Here is a 23,941-nt window from a genome sequence, read left to right as displayed (position 1 = left end):
CAGTTTGAATTGAAATGTTTACTCTGTGTTTCTTTCTATCAGGCCTGCTGCATTCGCACCGCCCACAGAATTTACTTGTATATTTGAAGTGAAAGAGGTGTTGAAGAAGGGCTTATGCCTGAACCGTCGGTTCTCCTGCTCCTTGGATGCTGCCTGACCTGCTGTGTTTTTCCAGCAACACATTTTCAGCTCCTGATCTCCACCATCTGCAGTCCTCACTTTCTCCAATTTGAAGTGAAATGCAGCTTTTTTTAATGCAAAACAATATTTTAAACCCAACAACCACTAAATAACTAAGCTCAATTCAAAGCCAGAGTTCCTATTCGGTATTTTAAGTATTTCCAGTAATTATTACCCAATTTCCCTTTCAGTCAACCATTGACACCAGCTCTTTCCGCGGAGCAGGGGGTCACGACGCCGGGACTCGGACATTTCCGGAGGATCTCGGGTATTTCCGGCCGGGCACTGGTATCCCTGACAGGACTCGGTCATTTCCGGCGGATCTCGGTTATTTCCGGGCGGGCAGTAGCATCATTGACATGACTCGGATATCTCCGGCCAATCTCGGATATATCCGGCAAGACTCGGGTATTTCCGTAGGACACGGGGGTTTGGTGCTGAGGCTGCGGCTTCATCGCAGGAGCGGGAGGTGAGTGAGTGAAAACTGCGCGGCTCCTTCTCCCCTCAGTCCCTCACAGGGGATGGGCAATGGTTACCCGTCAAGGGTAATACTACATATGGCTCTTTGGCGGCTAATGGAGTTTAATTGCCCCTGAAAGAGGTAACGGGGAATATTTGCCCCTCAGAGGGGTAATGGGGAGTGTGATCCATCAGTGGGTGATGGTGAATGTCATCCATCAGTTTGCAATAGAAAATGGGGTCAATCAGTGGGTAATGTGGAATGTGATCCAAGAGTCCGTAATGGGAAATATGATCCATCAGTCTGTAATTGGGAATGTGATCCATCAATGAGTAACGGGGAATGTGATCCATCAGTGGGCAATGGGGAATGTGAACCATCGGTGGGTAATGGGAATATCATCCATCAGTGGGCAATGGGGAATGTGAACCATCGGTGGGTAATGGGAATATCATCCATCAGTGGGCAATGGGGAATGTGAACCATCGGTGGGTAATGGGAATATCATCCATCAGTGGGCAATGGGGAATGTGATCTATCAGTCTGTAATTGGGAATGTGATCCATCAGTGGGTAATGGGGAATGTCATCCATCAGTGGTAATGGGAATGTCATCCATCAGTAGATAGTGGGGAATGTGATCCATCAGTCTGTATTGGTGAATGTGATCCATCAGTGGGTAATGAGAAATATGATCTATCAGTCTGTAATGGTGAATGTGATCCATTAGTGGGTAATGGGGAATGTGAACCATCAGTGGTTAATGGGAATGTCATTCACCAGTGGGTACTGGGGAATGCGATCTATCAGTGGGTAATGGGGAATGTGAACCAGCGGTGGGTAATGGGAATATCATTCATCAGTGGGCAATGGGGAATATGATTCGCCAGTGGGCAATGAGGAATGTGATCCATCAGTGGGTAATGGTGAATGTGATCCATTAGTAGTTAATGGGAGTGTCATCCATCTGTGGGAAATGGGGAATGTGATCTATCAGTGGGTAATGGGGAATATGATCCATCAGTGGATAATGGGGAATATGATCCATCAGTGGATATTGGGGAATGTGATCCAACAGTGGATATTGGGGTATGTCATCCATCAATGGGTAATGGGGAATGTGATCCATCAGTGGGGAACGGCGAATGTGATCTATCAGTTTGTAATGGGGAATGTTATCCATCAGTGGGTATTGGGGAATGTGATCCATCAGTGGTAATGGGAATGTGATCCATCAGTGGGTAATGGGGAATGTGATCCATCAGTGGGTAATGGGAGTGTCATTTATCAGTGAGTAATGTGGAATATGATCCATCAGTGGGTAATGGGGAATATGATCCATCAGTGGATATTGGGGAATGTGATCCAATAGTGGATATTGGGGTATGCCATCCATCAATGTGTAATGGGGAATGTGATCCATCAGTGGGGAACGGCAAATGTGATCTATCAGTTTGTAACAGGGAATGTTATCCATCAGTGGGTATTGGGGAATGTGATCTATCAGTCTGTAATGGGGAATGTGATCATTCAGTGGGTAATGGGAATGTCATTCATCATTGGGTAATGGGGAATGTCATCCATCAGTGGATAATGGGGAATGTGATCCATCGGTTGGTAATGGGAAAGTCATCCATCAGTGGATAATGGGGAATGTAATCCATCAGTGGGTAATAGGGAATGTAATCCATCCGTGGGCCCTGGGGAACGTGATCTATCAGACTGTAATGGGGAATGTGATCCATCAATGTGTAATGGGGAATGTGAACCATCAGTGGGTAATGCGAATGTCATCCATCAGTGGGTAATGGGGAATGTTATCCATCAGTGGGTAATGGGAATGTCATCCATCAGTGGGTAATGGGGAATGTGATCTATCATTGGGTAATGGGGAATGTCATCCATTAGTGGGGAACGGGTAATGTGATCTCTCAGATTGTAATGGGGAATGTGATCCCTCAGTGGGTAATGGGAATGTCATTCATCAGTGGGTAAAGGGGAATGTGATCCATCAGTGGGTAATGGGGAATGTGATCCATTCGTGGGTAATGGAAGTGTCATCCGTCAGTGAGTAATGGGGAATGTGATCCATCAGTGGGTAATGGGAATGTTATCCATCAGTGGATAATGGGGAATGTTATCCATCAGTGGGTAATAGGGAATGTAATCCATCAGTGGTAATGGGAATGTCATCCATCAGTGGATAATGGGGAATGTGATCCATCAGTCTGTATTGGTGAATGTGATCCATCAGTGGGTAATGGTGAATGTGATCCATCAGTGGGTAATTGGGAATGTGATCCACCAGTGGGCAATGGGGAATGTGAACCATCAGTGCGTAATGGTGAATGTGATCCATTAGTGGTTAATGGGAGTGTCATCCATCTGTGGGAAATGGGGAATGTGATCTATCAGTGGGTAATGGGGAATATGATCCATCAGTGGGGAACGGGTAATGTGATCTCTCAGTTTGTAATGGGGAATGTGATCCATCAGTGGGTAATGGGAATGTCATTCGTCAGTGAGTAATGGGGAATGTGATCCATCAGTGGGTAATGGGGAATGTGATCCATTAGTGGGTAATGGAAATGCAATCCATCAGTGGGTAATAGGGAATGTGATCTATCAGTGGGTCATGGGGAATGTGATCGATCAGTGGGTAATGGGGAATGTGATCTATCAGTCTGTAATTGGGAATGTGATGCATCAGTGGGGAATGGGGAATGTGATCCATTAGTGGGTAATGGAAATGTCATCCATCAGTGGGTAATGGGGAATGTGATCCGTCAGTGGGTAATGGGAATATCATCCATCAGTGGGTAATGGGGAATATGATCCGCCAGTGGGCAATAAGGAATGTGATCCATCAGTGGGTAATGGTGAATGTGATAGATCAGTGGGTAATGGGGAATGTGATCTATCAGTGGGTAATGGGGAATGTTATCCATCAGTGGGTAATGGGGAATGTGATCCGTCAGTGGGTAATGGGAATATCATCCATCAGTGGGTAATGGGGAATATGATCCGCCAGTGGGCAATAAGGAATGTGATCCATCAGTGGGTAATGGTGAATGTGATCGATCAGTGGGTAATGGGGAATGTGATCTATCAGTGGGTATTGGGGAATGTGATCCATTAGTGGTAATGGGAATGTCATCCATCAGTGGGTAATGGGGAATGTTATCCATCAGTGGGTATTGGGGAATGTGATCCATTAGTGGTAATGGGAATGTCATCCATCAGTGGGTAATGGAGAATGTGATCCATCAGTGGGTAATGGGAATGTTATTCATCTGTGAGTAATGGGGAATGATATCCATCAGTGGGTAATGGAGAATGTGATCCATTAGTGGGTAATGGAAATGTCAAACATCAGTGGGTAATGGGGAATGTTATCCATCACTGGGTCATGGGAATATTATCCATCAGTGGATAATAGGGAATATGATCTATCAGTCTGTAACGGGGAATGTGATCCATCAGTGGGTAATGGGAATGTCATTCATCAGTGGGTAATGGGGAATGTCATCCATTAGTGGATAATGGGGAATGTGATCCATCGGTTGTTAATGGGAATGTCATCCATCAGTGGATAATGGGGAATGTGATCCATCAGTGGATAATGGATAATGTGATCCATCAGTGGGCAGTGGGGAATGTGATCTATCAGTCTGTAATGGGGAATGTGATCCATCAGTGTGTAATGGGGAATGTAAACCATCAGTGGATAATGGGGAATGTGATCCATCAGTGGATAATGGGGAATGTGATCCATCAGTGGGTAATGGGGAATGTGACCTATCAGTCTGTAATTGGGAATGTGATCCATCAGTGCATAATGGGGAATGTGAACCATCAGTGGGTAGTGGGAATGTGATCCATCAGTGGGTAATGGGGAATGTGATCCATTAGTGGGTAATGGAAATGTCAAACATCAGTGGGTAATGGGGAATGTTATCCATCACTGGCTCATGGGAATATCATCCATCAGTGGATAATAGGGAATGTGATTGATCAGTCTGTCACGGGGAATGTGATCCATCAGTGGGTAATGGGAATGTCATTCATCAGTGGGTAATGGGGAATGTCATCCATTAGTGGATAATGGGGAATGTGATCCATCAGTTGTTAATGGGAATATCATCCATCAGTGGGTAATGGGGAATGCGATCCATCAGTGGGTAACGGGAATGTCATTCATCAGTGAGTAATGGGGATTGTGATCCATTAGTGGGTAATGGAAATGTCAAACATCAGCGGGTAATGGAGAATGTTATCCATCACTGGGTAATTGGAATATCATCCATCAGTGGATAATAGGGAATGTGATCTATCAGTCTGTAACGGGGAATGTGATCCATCAGTGGGTAATGGGAATGTCATTCATCAGTGGGTAATGGGGAATGTCATCCATTAGTGGATAATGGGGAATGTGATCCATCGGTTGTTAATGGGAATGTCATCCATCAGTGGATAATGGGGAATGTGATCCATCAGTGGATAATGGATAATGTGATCCATCAGTGGGCAGTGGGGAATGTGATCTATCAGTCTGTAATGGGGAATGTGATCCATCAGTGTGTAATGGGGAATGTAAACCATCAGTGGATAATGGGGAATGTGATCCATCAGTGGATAATGGGGAATGTGATCCATCAGTGGGTAATGGGGAATGTGACCTATCAGTCTGTAATTGGGAATGTGATCCATCAGTGCATAATGGGGAATGTGAACCATCAGTGGGTAGTGGGAATGTGATCCATCAGTGGGTAATGGGGAATGTGATCCATTAGTGGGTAATGGAAATGTCAAACATCAGTGGGTAATGGGGAATGTTATCCATCACTGGCTCATGGGAATATCATCCATCAGTGGATAATAGGGAATGTGATTGATCAGTCTGTCACGGGGAATGTGATCCATCAGTGGGTAATGGGAATGTCATTCATCAGTGGGTAATGGGGAATGTCATCCATTAGTGGATAATGGGGAATGTGATCCATCAGTTGTTAATGGGAATATCATCCATCAGTGGGTAATGGGGAATGCGATCCATCAGTGGGTAACGGGAATGTCATTCATCAGTGAGTAATGGGGATTGTGATCCATTAGTGGGTAATGGAAATGTCAAACATCAGCGGGTAATGGAGAATGTTATCCATCACTGGGTAATTGGAATATCATCCATCAGTGGATAATAGGGAATGTGATCTATCAGTCTGTAACGGGGAATGTGATCCATCATTGGGTAATGGGAATGTCATTCATCAGTGGGTAATGGGGAATATCATCCATCCGTGGATAATGGGGAATGTGATCCATCGGTTGGTAATGGAAATGTCATCCATCAGTAGATAATGGGGAATTTGATCCATCAGTGTGTAATGGGGAATGTGAACCATCAGTGGGTAGTGGGAATGTGATCCATCAGTGGGTAATGGGGAATGTTATCCATCAGTGGGTATTGGGGAATGTGATCCATTAGTGGTAATGGGAAAGTCATCCATCAGTGGATAATGGGGAATGTAATCCATCAGTGGGTAATGGGGAATATAATCCATCCGTGGGCCCTGGGGAACGTGATCTATCAGTCTGTAATGGGGAATGTGATCCATCAATGTGTAATGGGGAATGTGAAACATCAGTGGGTAATGGGAATGTCATCCATCAGTGGGTAATGGGGAATGTGATCTATCATTGGGTAATGGGGAATGTCATCCATTAGTGGGGAACGGGTAATGTGATCTCTCAGATTGTAATGGGGAATGTGATCCCTCAGTGGGTAATGGGAATGTCATTCATCAGTGGGTAAAGGGGAATGTGATCCATCAGTGGGTAATGGGGAATGTGATCCATTCGTGGGTAATGGAAGTGTCATCCGTCAGTGAGTAATGGGGAATGTGATCCATCAGTGGGTAATGGGAATGTTATCCATCAGTGGATAATGGGGAATGTTATCCATCAGTGGGTAATAGGGAATGTAATCCATCAGTGGTAATGGGAATGTCATCCATCAGTGGATAATGGGGAATGTGATCCATCAGTCTGTATTGGTGAATGTGATCCATCAGTGGGTAATGGGGAATGTCAACCATCAGTGAGTAATGGGAATGTCATTCATCAGTGGGTACTGGGGAATGTGATCTATCAGTGGGTAATGGGGAATGTGAACCATCGATGGGTAATGGGAATATCATCCATCAGTGGGCAATGGGGAATATGATCCACCAGTGGGCAATGAGGAATGTGATCCATCAGTGGGTAATGGGGAATGTGATCCATCAGTGGGTAATGGGGAATATGATCCATCAGTGGGCAATGGGGAATGTGAACCATCAGTGCGTAATGGTGAATGTGATCCATTAGTGGTTAATGGGAGTGTCATCCATCTGTGGGAAATGGGGAATGTGATCTATCAGTGGGTAATGGGGAATGTGATCTATCAGTGGGTAATGGGAATGTCATCCATCTGTGGGAAATGGGGAATGTGATCTATCAGTGGGTAATGGTGAATGTGATCCATTAGTGGTTAATGGGAGTGTCATCCATCTGTGGGAAATGGGGAATGTGATCTATCAGTGGGTAATGGGGAATGTGATCTATCAGTGGGTAATGGGAATGTCATCCATCAGTGGGTAATGGGGAATGTGATCCATCAGTCTGTAATGGTGAATGTGATCCATCAGTGGGTAATGGGGAATGTGAACCATCAGAGAGTAATGGGAATGTCATTCATCAGTGGGTAATTGGGAATGTGATCCACCAGTGGGCAATGGGGAATGTGAACCATCAGTGCGTAATGGTGAATGTGATCCATTAGTGGTTAATGGGAGTGTCATCCATCTGTGGGAAATGGGGAATGTGATCTATCAGTGGGTAATGGGGAATATGATCCATCAGTGGGGAACGGGTAATGTGATCTCTCAGTTTGTAATGGGGAATGTGATCCATCAGTGGGTAATGGGAATGTCATTCGTCAGTGAGTAATGGGGAATGTGATCCATCAGTGGGTAATGGGGAATGTGATCCATTAGTGGGTAATGGAAATGCAATCCATCAGTGGGTAATGGGGAATGTGATCCATCAGTGGTAATGCGAATGTGATCGATCAGTGGGTCATGGGGAATGTGATCTATCAGTCTGTAATTGGGAATGTGATGCATCAGTGGGGAATGGGGAATGTGATGCATTAGTGGGTAATGGAAATGTCATCCATCAGTGGGTAATAGGGAATGTGATCCATCAGTGGTAATGGGAATGTCATCCATCAGTGGATAATGGGGAATGTGATCCATCAGTGGGTAATGGGGAATGTGATCCATCAGTGGGTAATGGGAATATCATCCATCAGTGGGTAATGGGGAATATGATCCGCCAGTGGGCAATAAGGAATGTGATCCATCAGTGGGTAATGGTGAATGTGATCGATCAGTGGGTAATGGGGAATGTGATCTATCAGTGGGTAATGGGAATGTCATCCATCAGTGGGTAATGGGGAATGTTATCCATCAGTGGGTATTGGGGAATGTGATCCATTAGTGGTAATGGGAATGTCATCCATCAGTGGGTAATGGGGAATGTGATCCATCAGTGGGTAATGGAGAATGTGATCCATCAGTGGGTAATGGGAATGTTATTCATCTGTGAGTAATGGGGAATGATATCCATCAGTGGGTAATGGAGAATGTGATCCATCAGTGGGTAATGGAGAATGTGATCCATCAGTGGGTAATGGGAATGTTATTCATCTGTGAGTAATGGGGAATGATATCCATCAGTGGGTAATGGAGAATGTGATCCATCAGTGGGTAATGGAGAATGTGATCCATCAGTGGGTAATGGGAATGTTATTCATCTGTGAGTAATGGGGAATGATATCCATCAGTGGGTAATGGAGAATGTGATCCATTAGTGGGTAATGGAAATGTCAAACATCAGTGGGTAATGGGGAATGTTATCCATCACTGGGTCATGGGAATATTATCCATCAGTGGATAATAGGGAATATGATCTATCAGTCTGTAACGGGGAATGTGATCTATCAGTGGGTAATGGGAATGTCATTCATCAGTGGGTAATGGGGAATGTCATCCATTAGTGGATAATGGGGAATGTGATCCATCAGTGGATAATGGATAATTTGATCCATCAGTGGGCAGTGGGGAATGTGATCTATCAGTCTGTAATGGGGAATGTGATCCATCAGTGTGTAATGGGAATGTCATTCATCAGTGGGTAATGGGGAATGTCATCCATTAGTGGATAATGGGGAATGTGATCCATCGGTTGTTAATGGGAATGTCATCCATCAGTGGATAATGGGGAATGTGATCCATCAGTGGATAATGGATAATGTGATCCATCAGTGGATAATAGGGAATATGATCTATCAGTCTGTAACGGGGAATGTGATCTATCAGTGGGTAATGGGAATGTCATTCATTAGTGGGTAATGGGGAATGTCATCCATTAGTTGATAATGGGGAATGTGATCCATCGGTTGTTAATGGGATGTCATCCATCAGTGGATAATGGGGAATGTGATCCATCAGTGGATAATGGATAATGTGATCCATCAGTGGGCAGTGGGGAATGTGATCTATCAGTCTGTAATGGGGAATGTGATCCATCAGTGTGTAATGGGGAATGTCATCCATCAGTGGGTAATGGGGAATGGGATCCACCAGTGGGTAATGGGGAATGTGATCCATCAGTGGGTAACGGGAATGTCATTCATCAGTGAGTAATGGGGATTGTGATCCATTAGTGGGTAATGGAAATGTCAAACATCAGTGGGTAATGGAGAATGTTATCCATCACTGGGTAATTGGAATATCATCCATCAGTGGATAATAGAATGTGATCTATCAGTCTGTAACGGGGAATGTGATCCATCATTGGGTAATGGGAATGTCATTCATCAGTGGGTAATGGGGAATATCATCCATCCGTGGATAATGGGGAATGTGATCCATCGGTTGGTAATGGGAATGTCATCCATCAGTTGATACGGGGGAATTTCATCCATCAGTGTGTAATGGGGAATGTGAACCATCAGTGGGTAGTGGGAATGTGATCCATCAGTGGGTAATGGGGAATGTTATCCATCAGTGGGTAATGGGGAATGTGATCCATCAGTGGGTAATGGGGAATGTGATCCATTAGTGGGTAATGGAAATGTCAAACATCAGTGGGTAATGGGGAATGTTATCCATCACTGGCTCATGGGAATATCATCCATCAGTGGATAATAGGGAATGTGATCGATCAGTCTGTAACGGGGAATGTGATCCATCAGTGGGTAATGGGAATGTCATTCATCAGTGGGTAATGGGGAATGTCATCCATTAGTGGATAATGGGGAATGTGATCCATCGGTTGTTAATGGGAATATCATCCATCAGTGGGTAATGGGGAATGCGATCCATCAGTGGGTAACGGGAATGTCATTCATCAGTGAGTAATGGGGATTGTGATCCATTAGTGGGCAATGGAAATGTCAAACATCAGCGGGTAATGGAGAATGTTATCCATCACTGGGTAATTGGAATATCATCCATCAGTGGATAATAGGGAATGTGATCTATCAGTCTGTAACGGGGAATGTGATCCATCATTGGGTAATGGGAATGTCATTCATCAGTGGGTAATGGGGAATATCATCCATCCGTGGATAATGGGGAATGTGATCCATCGGTTGGTAATGGAAATGTCATCCATCAGTAGATAATGGGGAATTTGATCCATCAGTGGGTAATGGGGAATGTGAACCATCAGTGGGTAGTGGGAATGTGATCCATCAGTGGGTAATGGGGAATGTTATCCATCAGTGGGTATTGGGGAATGTGATCCATCAGTGGTAATGGGAATGTCATCCATCAGTGGGTAATGGGGAATGTGATCCATCAGTGGGTAATGGGGAATGTGATCCATTAGTGGGTAATGGAAATGTCAAACATCAGTGGGTAATGGGGAATGTTATCGATCACTGGGTCATGGGAATATTATCCATCAGTGGATAATAGGGAATGTGATCTATCAGTGGGTAATGGGAATGTCATTCATCAGTGGGTAATGGGGAATGTCATCCATTAGTGGATAATGGGGAATGTGATCCATCGGTTGTTAATGGGAATGTCATCCATCAGTGGATAATGGGGAATGTGATCCATCAGTGGGTAATGGGGAATGTGATCTATCAGTCTGTAATGGGGAATGTGATCCATCAGTGGATAATGGATAATGTGATCCATCAGTGGCAGTGGGGAATGGGATCTATCAGTGGGTAAAGGTTAATGTGATCCATCAGTGGGTAATGGGAATGTCATCCATCAGTGGGTAAAGAGGAATGTGATCCATCAGTGGATAATGAGGAATGTGATCCATTCGTGGGTAATGAAAATGTGATCGATCAGTGGGTATTGGGGATTGTGATCCGTCAGTGGGTAATGGGAATATCATCAATCAGTGGGTAATGGGGAATGTGATCCACCCTTGGGTAATGGTGAATGTGATCCATCAGTGGGTAATGGGGAATGTGATCCATCAGTGGATAATGGGGAATGTGATCCTTTTGTGGGTAATGGAAATGTCATCTGTCAGTGGGTAATGGGGAATGTGATCCCTCAGTGGGTATTGGGGAATGTGATCCATCAGTAGTAATGTGAATGTCATCCATTAGTGGGTAATGTGGAATGTGATCTATCAGTGGGTAATGGGGATTGTGATCCGTCAGTGGGTAATGGGAATATCATCCATCAGTGGGTAAGGGCGAATGTGATCCACCAGTGAGTAATGGTGAATGTGATCCATCAGTGAGTAATGGGAATGTCATTCATCAGTGAGTAATTGGGAATGTGATCCACCAGTGGGTAATGGTGAATGTGATCCGTCAGTGGGTAATGGGAATATCATCCATCAGTGGGTAATTGGGAATGTGATCCATCAGTGGGTAATGGGGAATGTGATCCATGAGTGGGTAATTGGAATATCATCCATCAGTGGATAATAGGGAATTTGATCTGTCAGTCTGTAACGGGGAATGTGATCCATCAGTGGGTAATGGGAATGTCATTCATCAGTGGGTAATGGGGAATGTCATCCATTAGCAGATAATGGGGAATGTGATCCATCGGTTGTTAATGGGAATGTCATCCATCAGTGGATAATGGGGAATGTGATCCATCAGTGTGTAATTAGATTAGATTAGATTAGATTACTTAGATTAGATTAGATTACTTACAGTGTGGAAACAGGCCCTTCGGCCCAACAAGTCCACACTGATCCGCCATCCACCCAGACCCATTCCCCTACACCTAACACTACGGGCAATTTAGTTTGCCCAATTCACCTAACCCACACATTTCTGGACTGTGGGAGGAAACCAGAGCACCTGGAGGAAACCCACGCAGACATGGGGAGAATGTGCAAACTCACACAGTCACCTGAGGTGGGAATTGAACTTGGGTCTCTGGCGCTGTGAGGCAGCAGTGCTAACCACTGTGCCACCATGCCGCCCACGTATTAGGATGCATGATAAGCAGTCAAAAAATGTGGAATGTTTCCAGAATCTTGGAAATTACTTTTCATAGAAGGGAGACATTGATAAAGAATAACCTGTAGTCTGCTGGTCCAGCCTTTGGCCAACTGAGGAAGGGAGCATTTAAAGGACACAATATCAAAACTGAAACTAAGCTCATGGTCTACCATGAAAGTTTAAAACATGGACAATATAAAGGAGTACATCAAAACACAATAATAATACAATCACAACTGTCTGCCAAAGATCCTACATATCAAATGGGAGAGCATGAGGACCAACATCAGTGTCTTCTCACAAGCTATGATCTTCCATCATCAGCTTCATTGGCTTGGCTACATAATCCACATATTGAGATACCAGGTTCTCGAAATAGGTCTTGGTCTCACTGGACTTCTTCACTTAATCAGCGCAGATGCACAAGAGGACAGGGAAAGTGCTTCGAGGATGTGCTGAAATCTGTAGTACCTCGACTGCAAATATGTGGAACACACAGCTTTGGACACGTGGCTGGCTGACCTAAAGTCGATTACTTTCACCCTGTAAGGCTGCCGGATGGGATCAACCAGCATGATATTCTCCGGTTTGAGGTCCGCATGGATTAAACCAAGGCTCTTTAGTTTATTCAGTGCAGTGGCCACCTGCTGGAGGATTGGCCTGATCACCTTTAGGGGCAATGGACTAAACTTGTTCTGCTTTAGAAAGTCATATAAGTTCTGTTCCAACATCTCAAACACCAAACACGTATGATTCCGATGCTGAAAGCACTCGTAGGCACGCACAAAGTTAAACTCATCCGCATTTTCATTGCTTAATCGTGCCAGGATACTGACTTCAATTTGCCCCTGTCGTGCATAAGAGGGGTGATTTTTCAAAATCTTTATCGCCACTATCTCATTTGTCCCCCGCTTCCAACATTTCACCACCTGGCCAAAGGTCCCACGTCCAAGGAAGTCAAGGACCTCATAGGTGTTCTTCATTGAGCATAGAACTTCATGCTGCATCAGATGGTACTCACCATCACCACTCGCACTGTTCTGCTTTGAGGCAGTAGTCACCACAGTGACTGGATTCCCCACACCCGTCTGTAACATTGCCGGCATAATAGAAAGCTCATCCACAATCTGCATGGCGCTTCCTCGATTGTCTAGCTCCTCACTTTTTCTCTTCAGTCCGCATCTCTGGTAGCTCTCTAGCGAGGTTAGACTGCTGCCTGGTCTCTCACCCTGGGGTGCCACCGCCAAAGGTTGCTGCGGCGCCTGCGCTGCTGTGACCTTGGCGGCACAAGATGGGTTCAATGTAATGGCACTCACTGCCACCACAATATTCTGTTCACGAGGTCTCCCAATGGAATTCTTCAACTGAAAGGAAGAATTAACCACATGTGATGGGTGGGCAACTCCAAGGTTCCGTCCGTTCATATAAGTCCGCGGACAAGTTCTCTCATGGTACGCACAGCTACTTGGCTCGACTTTCAATTTTTTCACACTACAAAAGGCACTTGTCTGAGTTTGATAAATGTGTGGTGGGCAGACCAAAACTGGTGAGGCCATACCAAAGTGGTCCATTCGGATAAACATGGTTTATCTAGCGCTCCCAGTGTCTCACTAGAAGTCTTTTGGCTACGATTAACAAGTGGTTCCTCAGAGCTAATTTGATATTCTGCTCCCATCACAGCTGCAGACTAGGAAAGGGGGAGTTGTGTCCTGTAAGACTCCCTAGTCCCCTAATGCTGCACGCCAATAATGCAGAGCCTCATTCACAGAAGCCTCCTTGGAAACTGTCATCTTGACGGGGAGGAAGCAGGGGGTAGCGGTGCGGCGGTGCCGGAGCCGATCCGGATCCCGATTCCGATGCAGTGGTCGCGCGGTGGAGCCGGAGCTGAGCCGTGTCCGCTGCATACTCGGCTCAGGCCGCTGCTGCCATCCTGTCCGCCTCGGCCGGTGTTGAGGGTGGGTGAGGCGGGGGGGGGGGGGGGTGGCGGCCGGTGGTTAGGGCGTCCGGCTTCTCCCCTAACCCTGCCTCAGCCGCACCACCGGCTCCATGGACACATGGCCGACCGTCGGGGACAGAGAGACTCAAAGGATCGCGGTGCCTGTCGGCCGCCGCTGGCGATCGCAGCCCGAACCCAACATCAATGGGGAATGGGGAATATGATCCATCAGTGGGCAATGGGGAATGTGATCTATCAGTCTGTAATGGGAATGTCATCCATCAGTGGGTAAAGAGGAATGTGATCCATCAGTGGATAATGGGGAATGTGATTTCTCAGTGGGTAATGGGGACTATGATCCATCAGTGGGGAACAGGTAATGTGATCTCTCAGTGGGGAACGGCGAATGTGATCTATCAGTTTGTAATGGGGAATGTTATCCATCAGTGGGTATTGGGGAATGTGATCCATCAGTGGTAATGGGAATGTGATCCATCAGTGGGTAATGGGGAATGTGATCCATCAGTGGATATTGGGGAATGTGATCCAACACTGGATATTGGGGTATGTCATCCATCAATGTGTAATGGGGAATGTGATCCATCAGTGGGGAACGGCGAATGTGATTTATCAGTTTGTAATGGGGAATGTTATCCAACAGTGGATATTGGGGAATGTGATCTATCAGTCTGTAATGGGGAATGTGATCATTCAGTGGGTAATGGGAATGTCATCCATCAGTGGATAATGGGGAATGTGATCCATCGGTTGGTAATGGGAAAGTCATCCATCAGTGGATAATGGGGAATGTAATCCATCAGTGGGTAATGGGGAATATAATCCATCCGTGGGCCCTGGGGAATGTGATCTATCAGTCTGTAATGGGGAATGTGATCCATCAGTGGGTAATGGGGAATGTGATCTATCAGTCTGTAATGGGAATGTCATCCATCAGTGGGTAAAGAGGAATGTGATCCATCAGTGGATAATGGGGAATGTGATTTCTCAGTGGGTAATGGGGACTATGATCCATCAGTGGGGAACAGGTAATGTGATCTCTCAGTGGGGAACGGCGAATGTGATCTATCAGTTTGTAATGGGGAATGTTATCCATCAGTGGGTATTGGGGAATGTGATCCATCAGTGGTAATGGGAATGTGATCCATCAGTGGGTAATGGGGAATGTGATCCATCAGTGGATATTGGGGAATGTGATCCAACACTGGATATTGGGGTATGTCATCCATCAATGTGTAATGGGGAATGTGATCCATCAGTGGGGAACGGCGAATGTGATTTATCAGTTTGTAATGGGGAATGTTATCCAACAGTGGATATTGGGGAATGTGATCTATCAGTCTGTAATGGGGAATGTGATCATTCAGTGGGTAATGGGAATGTCATCCATCAGTGGATAATGGGGAATGTGATCCATCGGTTGGTAATGGGAAAGTCATCCATCAGTGGATAATGGGGAATGTAATCCATCAGTGGGTAATGGGGAATATAATCCATCCGTGGGCCCTGGGGAATGTGATCTATCAGTCTGTAATGGGGAATGAGATCCATCAGTGGGTAATGGGGAATGTGATCTATCAGTCTGTAATGGGAATGTCATCCATCAGTGGGTAAAGAGGAATGTGATCCATCAGTGGATAATGGGGAATGTGATTTCTCAGTGGGTAATGGGGACTATGATCCATCAGTGGGGAACAGGTAATGTGATCTCTCAGTGGGGAACGGCGAATGTGATCTATCAGTTTGTAATGGGGAATGTTATCCATCAGTGGGTATTGGGGAATGTGATCCATCAGTGGTAATGGGAATGTGATCCATCAGTGGGTAATGGGGAATGTGATCCATCAGTGGATATTGGGGAATGTGATCCAACACTGGATATTGGGGTATGTCATCCATCAATGTGTAATGGGGAATGTGATCCATCAGTGGGGAACGGCGAATGTGATTTATCAGTTTGTAATGGGGAATGTTATCCAACAGTGGATATTGGGGAATGTGATCTATCAGTCTGTAATGGGGAATGTGATCATTCAGTGGGTAATGGGAATGTCATCCATCAGTGGATAATGGGGAATGTGATCCATCGGTTGGTAATGGGAAAGTCATCCATCAGTGGATAATGGGGAATGTAATCCATCAGTGGGTAATGGGGAATATAATCCATCCGTGGGCCCTGGGGAATGTGATCTATCAGTCTGTAATGGGGAATGTGATCCATCAATGTGTAATGGGGAATGTGAACCATCAGTGGGTAATGGGAATGTTATCCATCAGTGGATAATGGGGAATGTTATCCATCAGTGGATAATGGGGAATGTTATCCATCAGTGGGTAATAGGGAATGTAATCCATCAGTGGTAATGGGAATTTCATCCATCAGTGGATAATGGGGAATGTGATCCATCAGTCTGTATTGGTGAATGTGATCCATCAGTGGGTAATGGGGAATGTCAACCATCAGTGAGTAATGGGAATGTCATTCATCAGTGGGTACTGGGGAATGTGATCTATCAGTGGGTAATGGGGAATGTGAACCATCGATGGGTAATGGGAATATCATCCATCAGTGGGCAATGGGGAATATGATCCACCAGTGGGCAATGAGGAATGTGATCCATCAGTGGGTAATGGTGAATGTGATCCATTAGTAGTTAATGGGAGTGTCATCCATCTGTGGGAAATGGGGAATGTGATCTATCAGTGGGTAATGGGGAATATGATCCATCAGTGGGGAACGGGTAATGTGATCTCTCAGTTTGTAATGGGGAATGTGATCCATCAGTGGGTAATGGGAATGTCATTCGTCAGTGAGTAATGGGGAATGTGATCCATCAGTGGGTAATGGGGAATGTGATCCATTAGTGGGTAATGGGGAATGTGATCTATCAGTCTGTAATTGGGAATGTGATCCATCAGTGGTAATGGGAATGTTATCCATCAGTGGTAATGGGAATGTTATCCATCAGTGGGCAATGAGGAATATGATCCATCAGTGGGTAATGGTGAATGTGATCCATCAGTGGGTAATGGTGAATGTGATCCATCAGTGAGTAATGGGAATGTCATTCATCAGTGGGTAATGGGGAATATGATCCGCCAGTGGGCAATGAGGAATGTGATCCATCAGTGGGTAATGGGGAATGTGATCCATCAGTGGGTAATGGGAATGTCATTCATCAGTAAGTAATGGGGAATGTGATCTGTCAGTGGGTAATGGGGAATGTGATCTATCAGTCTGTAATGGGGAATGTGATCATTCAGTGGTAATGGGAATGTTATCCTTCAGCGGATAATGGGGAATGTGATCCATCAGTGGGTAATGGGAATGTCATCCATCGGTGGGTAATGGGGAATGTTATCCAACAGTGGGTATTGGGGAATGTGATCCTTTAGTGGTAATGGGAATGTCATTCATCAGTGGGTAATGGGGAATGTGAACCATCAGTGGGTAATGGGAATATCATCCATCAGTGGGTAATGGGGAATGTGGTCCATCAGTGGGTAATGGGAATATCATCCATCAGTAGGTAATGGGGAATATGATCCGCCAGTGGGCAATGAGGAATGTGATCCATCAGTGGTGAACGGTTAATGTGATCTCTGAGTTTGTAATGGGGAATGTGATCCATCAGTGGGTAATGGGGAATGTGATCCATCAGTGGGTAATGGGAATGTCATTCATCAGTGAGTAATAGGGAATGTGATCCATCAGTGGGTAATGGGGAATGTGATCTATCAGTCGGTAATGGGGAATGTGATCCATCAGTGGGTAATGGGGAATGTGATCCATCAGTGGATAATGGGGAATGTGATCCATCAGTGGGGAATGGGGAATGTGATCCAATAGTGGGTAATGGAAATGTCATCCATCAGTGGGTAATGGGAATGTCATCCTTCAATGGATAATGGGGAATGTAATCCATCAGTGTGTAATGGGGAATATGATCCATCAGTGGGTAATGGGAATGTCATCCAGCAGTGAGTAATGGGGAATGTGATCCATCAGTGGGTAATGGGGAATGTGATCTATCAGTCTGTAATTGGGAATGTGATCCACCAGTGGGTAATGGGGAATGTGAACCATCAGTGGGTAATGGGAATGTCATTTATCAGTGAGTAATGGGGAATATGATCCATCAGTGGGTAATGGGGAATATGATCCATCAGTGGATGTTGGGGAATGTGATCCAACAGTGGATATTGGGGTATGTCATCCATCAATGGGTAATGGGGAATGTGATCCATCAGTGGGGAACGGCGAATGTGATCTATCAGTCTGTAATGGGGAATGTGATCCATCAGTGGGTAATGGTGAATGTGATCCATCAGTGGGTAATGGGGAATGTGATCTATCAGTCTGTAATTGGGAATGTGATCCATCAGTGGTAATGGGAATGTTATCCATCAGTGGTAATGGGAATGTTATCCATCAGTGGGCAATGAGGAATGTGATCCATCAGTGGGTAATGGTGAATGTGATCCATCAGTGGGTAATGGTGAATGTGATCCATCAGTGAGTAATGGGAATGTCATTCATCAGTGGGTAATGGGGAATATGATCCGCCAGTGGGCAATGAGGAATGTGATCCATCAGTGGGTAATGGGGAATGTGATCCATCAGTGGGTAATGGGAATGTCATTCATCAGTAAGTAATGGGGAATGTGATCTGTCAGTGGGTAATGGGGAATGTGATCTATCAGTCTGTAATGGGGAATGTGATCATTCAGTGGTAATGGGAATGTTATCCTTCAGCGGATAATGGGGAATGTGATCCATCAGTGGGTAATGGGAATGTCATCCATCGGTGGGTAATGGGGAATGTTATCCAACAGTGGGTATTGGGGAATGTGATCCTTTAGTGGTAATGGGAATGTCATTCATCAGTGGGTAATGGGGAATGTGAACCATCAGTGGATAATGGGAATATCATCCATCAGTGGGTAATGGGGAATGTGGTCCATCAGTGGGTAATGGGAATATCATCCATCAGTAGGTAATGGGGAATATGATCCGCCAGTGGGCAATGAGGAATGTGATCCATCAGTGGTGAACGGTTAATGTGATCTCTGAGTTTGTAATGGGGAATGTGATCCATCAGTGGGTAATGGGGAATGTGATCCATCAGTGGGTAATGGGAATGTCATTCATCAGTGAGTAATAGGGAATGTGATCCATCAGTGGGTAATGGGGAATGTGATCTATCAGTCGGTAATGGGGAATGTGATCCATCAGTGGGTAATGGGGAATGTGATCCATCAGTGGATAATGGGGAATGTGATCCATCAGTGGGGAATGGGGAATAGAACATAGAACATAGAACATAGAACAATACAGCGCAGTACAGGCCCTTCGGCCCTCGATGTTGCGCCGATCAAAGCCCACCTAACTTACACTAACCCACTATCCTCCATATACCTATCCAATGCCCGCTTAAATACCCATAAAGAGGGAGAGTCCACTACTGCTACTGGCAGGGCATTCCATGATCTTACGACTCGCTGAGTGAAGAACCTACCCCTAACATCAGTCCTATATCTACCCCCCCTTAATTTAAAGCTATGCCCCCTTGTAATAGCTGACTCCATACGTGGAAAAAGGTTCTCACTGTCAACCCTATCTAACCCCCTAATCATCTTGTACACCTCTATCAAATCACCCCTAAACCTTCTTTTCTCCAAAGAAAACAACCCCAAGTGCCTCAGCCTTTCCTCATAGGATCTTCCTACCATACCAGGCAACATCCTGGTAAACCTCCTCTGCACCCGTTCCAGTGCCTCCACATCCTTCCTATAGTATGGCGACCAAAACTGCACACAATATTCCAGAAGCGGCCGCACCAGAGTCTTATACAACTGCAGCATGACCTCAGGACTCCGGAACTCAATTCCTCTACCAATAAAAGCCAGTACGCCATATGCCTTCTTCACTGCACTATTTACCTGGGTGGCAACTTTCAGAGATCTGTGTACATGGACACCAAGATCCCTCTGCTCTTCCACACTACCAAGTAGTCTACCATTAGCCCAGTAATCCATCTTTTTATTACTCTTACCAAAGTGAATCACTTCACACTTAGCTACATTGAACTCCATTTGCCAACTTTCTGCCCAGCTCTGCAGCTTCTCTATATCCCGCTGTAACCTGCCATATCCTTCCTCACTGTCTACAACTCCTCCGACTTTCGTATCATCCGCAAACTTGCTCACCCAACCTTCTAACCCTTCCTCCAGGTCATTTATAAAAATGACAAACAGCAATGGTCCCAAAACAGATCCTTGCGGAACACCACTAGTGACGGCACTCCAAGATGAATCTTTGCCATCAACTACTACCCTCTGTCTTCTTCCAGAGAGCCAATTCCTAATCCAAACCTCCAACTCACCCTCAATGCCATATCTCTGTATTTTCTGCAGTAGCCTACCATGGGGGACCTTATCAAACGCCTTACTAAAATCCATATATACTACATCTACCGCTTTCCCCTCATCTACCTCCTTCGTCACCTTCTCAAAGAATTCAATAAGGTTTGTGAGGCACGACCTGCCCTTCACAAAACCATGCTGACTATCCTTGATCACATCATTCTTATCCAGATGTGCATAAATCCTATCCCTTACAATTCTCTCTAAGACTTTGCCCACAACAGAAGTGAGACTCACTGGCCTATAGTTACTAGGATTATCCCTACTCCCCTTCTTGAACAAGGGAACCACGTTTGCTAGCCTCCAGTCCTCTGGCACTACTCCTGTAGACAAAGAGGACACAAAAATCAAGGCCAATGGCTCTGCAATCTCCTCCCTTGCTTCCCAGAGAATCCTAGGATAAATGCCATCAGGCCCAGGGGACTTATCTATTTTCACCCTTGCCAGAATTTCCAACACCTCTTCTCTACATATCTCAAAGCCATCCATTCTACTTATTCGTGCCTCAGTATTCATATCGACAACAATGTCCTGTTCCTGAGTGAATACTGACGAAAAGTATTCATTCAGCGCCTCCCCAATCTCTTCAGCCTCCACACGCAACTTCCCATTACTATCCTTGATTGGACCTATTCCTTCCCTAGTCATTCTTTTATTCCTAACATACCTATAGAAAGCCTTAGGGTTTTCCCTAATCCTACCAACTAAGGACCTTTCATGTCCCCTCCTTGCTGCTCTTAGCTCTCTCTTCAGGTCCTTCCGGGCTACCTTATAACTCTCAATCGCCCCTATTGAACCTTCACGCCTCATCTTTACAAAGGCCGCCCTCTTCCATTTAACAAGGGATTCCAACTCCTTATTAAACCACGGCTCCTTCACACGACCCTTTCCTCCCTGCCTGATAGGTACGTACTTATCAAGGACACTCAATAGTTGCTCCTTGAACAAGTTCCACATATCAATTACGCTCTTGCCTTGGAATCTACTTTTCCAATCCACACATCCTAAGTCATGCCTCAACGCATCATAATTTCCCTGCCCCCAGCTATAACTCTTGCCCTGTAGTACACACTTATCCCTCTCCATCACTAGAGTAAAAATCACCGAATTGTGGTCACTGTCCCCAAAGTGCTCACCTACCTCTAGTTCTAATACCTGGCCTGGTTCGTTACCCAGAACCAAATCCAGTATGGCCTCACCTCTTGTTGGCTTATCTACATATTGTGTCAGGAAACTCTCCTGCACACATTGCACAAACACTGACCCATCTAACGAACTTGAGCTATAGCTTTCCCAATCAATATCAGGAAAGTTAAAGTCTCCCATAACAATCAATGTGATCCAATAGTGGGTAATGGAAATGTCATCCATCAGTGGGTAATGGGAATGTCATCCTTCAATGGATAATGGGGAATGTAATCCATCAGTGTGTAATGGGGAATATGATCCATCAGTGGGTAATGGGAATGTCATCCAGCAGTGAGTAATGGGGAATGTGATCCATCAGTGGGTAATGGGGAATGTGATCTATCAGTCTGTAATTGGGAATGTGATCCACCAGTGGGTAATGGGGAATGTGAACCATCAGTGGGTAATGGGAATGTCATTTATCAGTGAGTAATGGGGAATATGATCCATCAGTGGGTAATGGGGAATATGATCCATCAGTGGATGTTGGGGAATGTGATCCAACAGTGGATATTGGGGTATGTCATCCATCAATGGGTAATGGGGAATGTGATCCATCAGTGGGGAACGGCGAATGTGATCTATCAGTCTGTAATGGGGAATGTGATTATTCAGTGGGTAATGGGAATGTCTTTCATCAGTGGATAATGGGGAATGTGATCCATCAGTGGGTAATGGGGAATATAATCCATCCGTGGGCCCTGGGGAATGTGATCTATCAGTCTGTAATGGGGAATGTGATCCATCAATGTGTAATGGGGAATGTGAACCGTCAGTGGGTAATGGGAATGTCATCCATCAGTGGGTAATGGGGAATGTGATCTATCATTGGGTAATGGGGAATGTGATCCATTAGTGGGGAACGGGTAATGTGATCTCTCAGATTGTAATTGGGGAATGTGATCCTTCAGTGGGTAATGGGAATGTCATTGATCGGTGGGTAAAGGGGAATGTGATCCATCAGTGGGTAATGGGGAATGTGATCCATTCGTGGGTAATGGAAATGTCATCCGTCAGTGAGTAATGGGGAATGTGATCCATCAGTGGGTAATGGGAATGTTATCCATCAGTGGATAATGGGGAATGTTATCCATCAGTGGGTAATGGGAATGTCTTCCATCAGTGGGTAATGGAGAATGTGATCCATCAGTGGGTAATGGGGAATGTGATCCATCAGTGGGGAACGGGTAATGTGATCTCTCCGTTTGTAATAGGGAATGTGATCCACCAGTGGGTGATGGGGAATGGGATCCATCAGTGGGTAATGGAAATGCAATCCATCAGTGGGTAATGGGGAATGTGATCCATCAATTGGTCATGGGAATGTGATCCATCAGTGAGTAATGGGCAATATGATCCATCAGTGGGTAATGGGGAATGTGATCCATTAGTGGGTAATGGAAATGTCATACATCAGTGGGTAATAGGGAATGTGATCCATCAGTGGTAATGGGAATGTCATCCATCAGTGGATAATGGGGAATGTGATCCATCAGTGTGTAATGGGGAATGTGATCCATGAGTGTGGAATGGGGAATGTGATCCATCCGTGAGTAATGGGAATGTCATTCATCAGTGGATAATGGGGAATGTGATCCATCAGTCTGTCATGGTGAATGTAATCCATCAGTGGGTAATGGGGAATGTGATCTATCAGTCTGTCATGGTGAATGTGATCTATCAGTGGTTAATGTGAGTGTTATCCATCAGTGAGTAATGGGGAATGTCATCCATCAGTGGGTAATGGGGAATGTGATCTATCAGTGGGGAATGGGGAATGTCATTCATCAGGGGGTAAAGGGGAATGTGATCCATCAGTGGGTAATGGGAATCTGATCCATCAGTGAGTAATGGGGAATGTGATCTATCAGCCTGTAATTGGGAATGTGATCATCAGTGGGTAATGGGAATGTGATCCATCAGTCTGTATTGGTGAATGTGATCCATCAGTGGGTAATGGGAATGTCATCCATGAGTGTGTAATGGGGAATGTGATCCATCAGTGGGTAATGGGGAATGTGATCCATCAGTGGGTAATGGGAATGTCATTCATCAGTAAGTAATGGGGAATGTGATCTGTCAGTGGGTAATGGGGAATGTGATCTATCAGTCTGTAATGGGGAATGTGATCATTCAGTGGTAATGGGAATGTTATCCTTCAGCGGATAATGGGGAATGTGATCCATCAGTGGGTAATG

The 23,941-nt window shown here is 45.2% G+C and overlaps 1 protein-coding gene and 1 pseudogene across 1 annotated transcript in view; one reads left to right on the top strand and one right to left on the bottom strand.

The window, feature by feature from the left end:
- Nucleotides 1-602: 602 nt before the first annotated feature.
- tmem63c (transmembrane protein 63C) overlaps nucleotides 603-23,941 on the top strand; it is a 400,240-nt gene continuing 376,901 nt past the window's right edge. Inside the window, exon 1 of the mRNA XM_072567924.1 lies at nucleotides 603-649. The gene's annotated coding sequence lies outside the window, so the exon portion shown is untranslated. The remainder of the gene's footprint in view (nucleotides 650-23,941) is intronic.
- On the bottom strand, nucleotides 12,335-14,106 carry LOC140476026 (homeodomain-interacting protein kinase 3 pseudogene; annotated as a pseudogene).

This window comes from Chiloscyllium punctatum, chromosome 4 (assembly GCF_047496795.1).
Source record: "Chiloscyllium punctatum isolate Juve2018m chromosome 4, sChiPun1.3, whole genome shotgun sequence".
Taxonomy (NCBI): Eukaryota; Metazoa; Chordata; class Chondrichthyes; order Orectolobiformes; family Hemiscylliidae; genus Chiloscyllium; species Chiloscyllium punctatum.
This window is presented reverse-complemented; position numbering and strand designations above follow the sequence as displayed.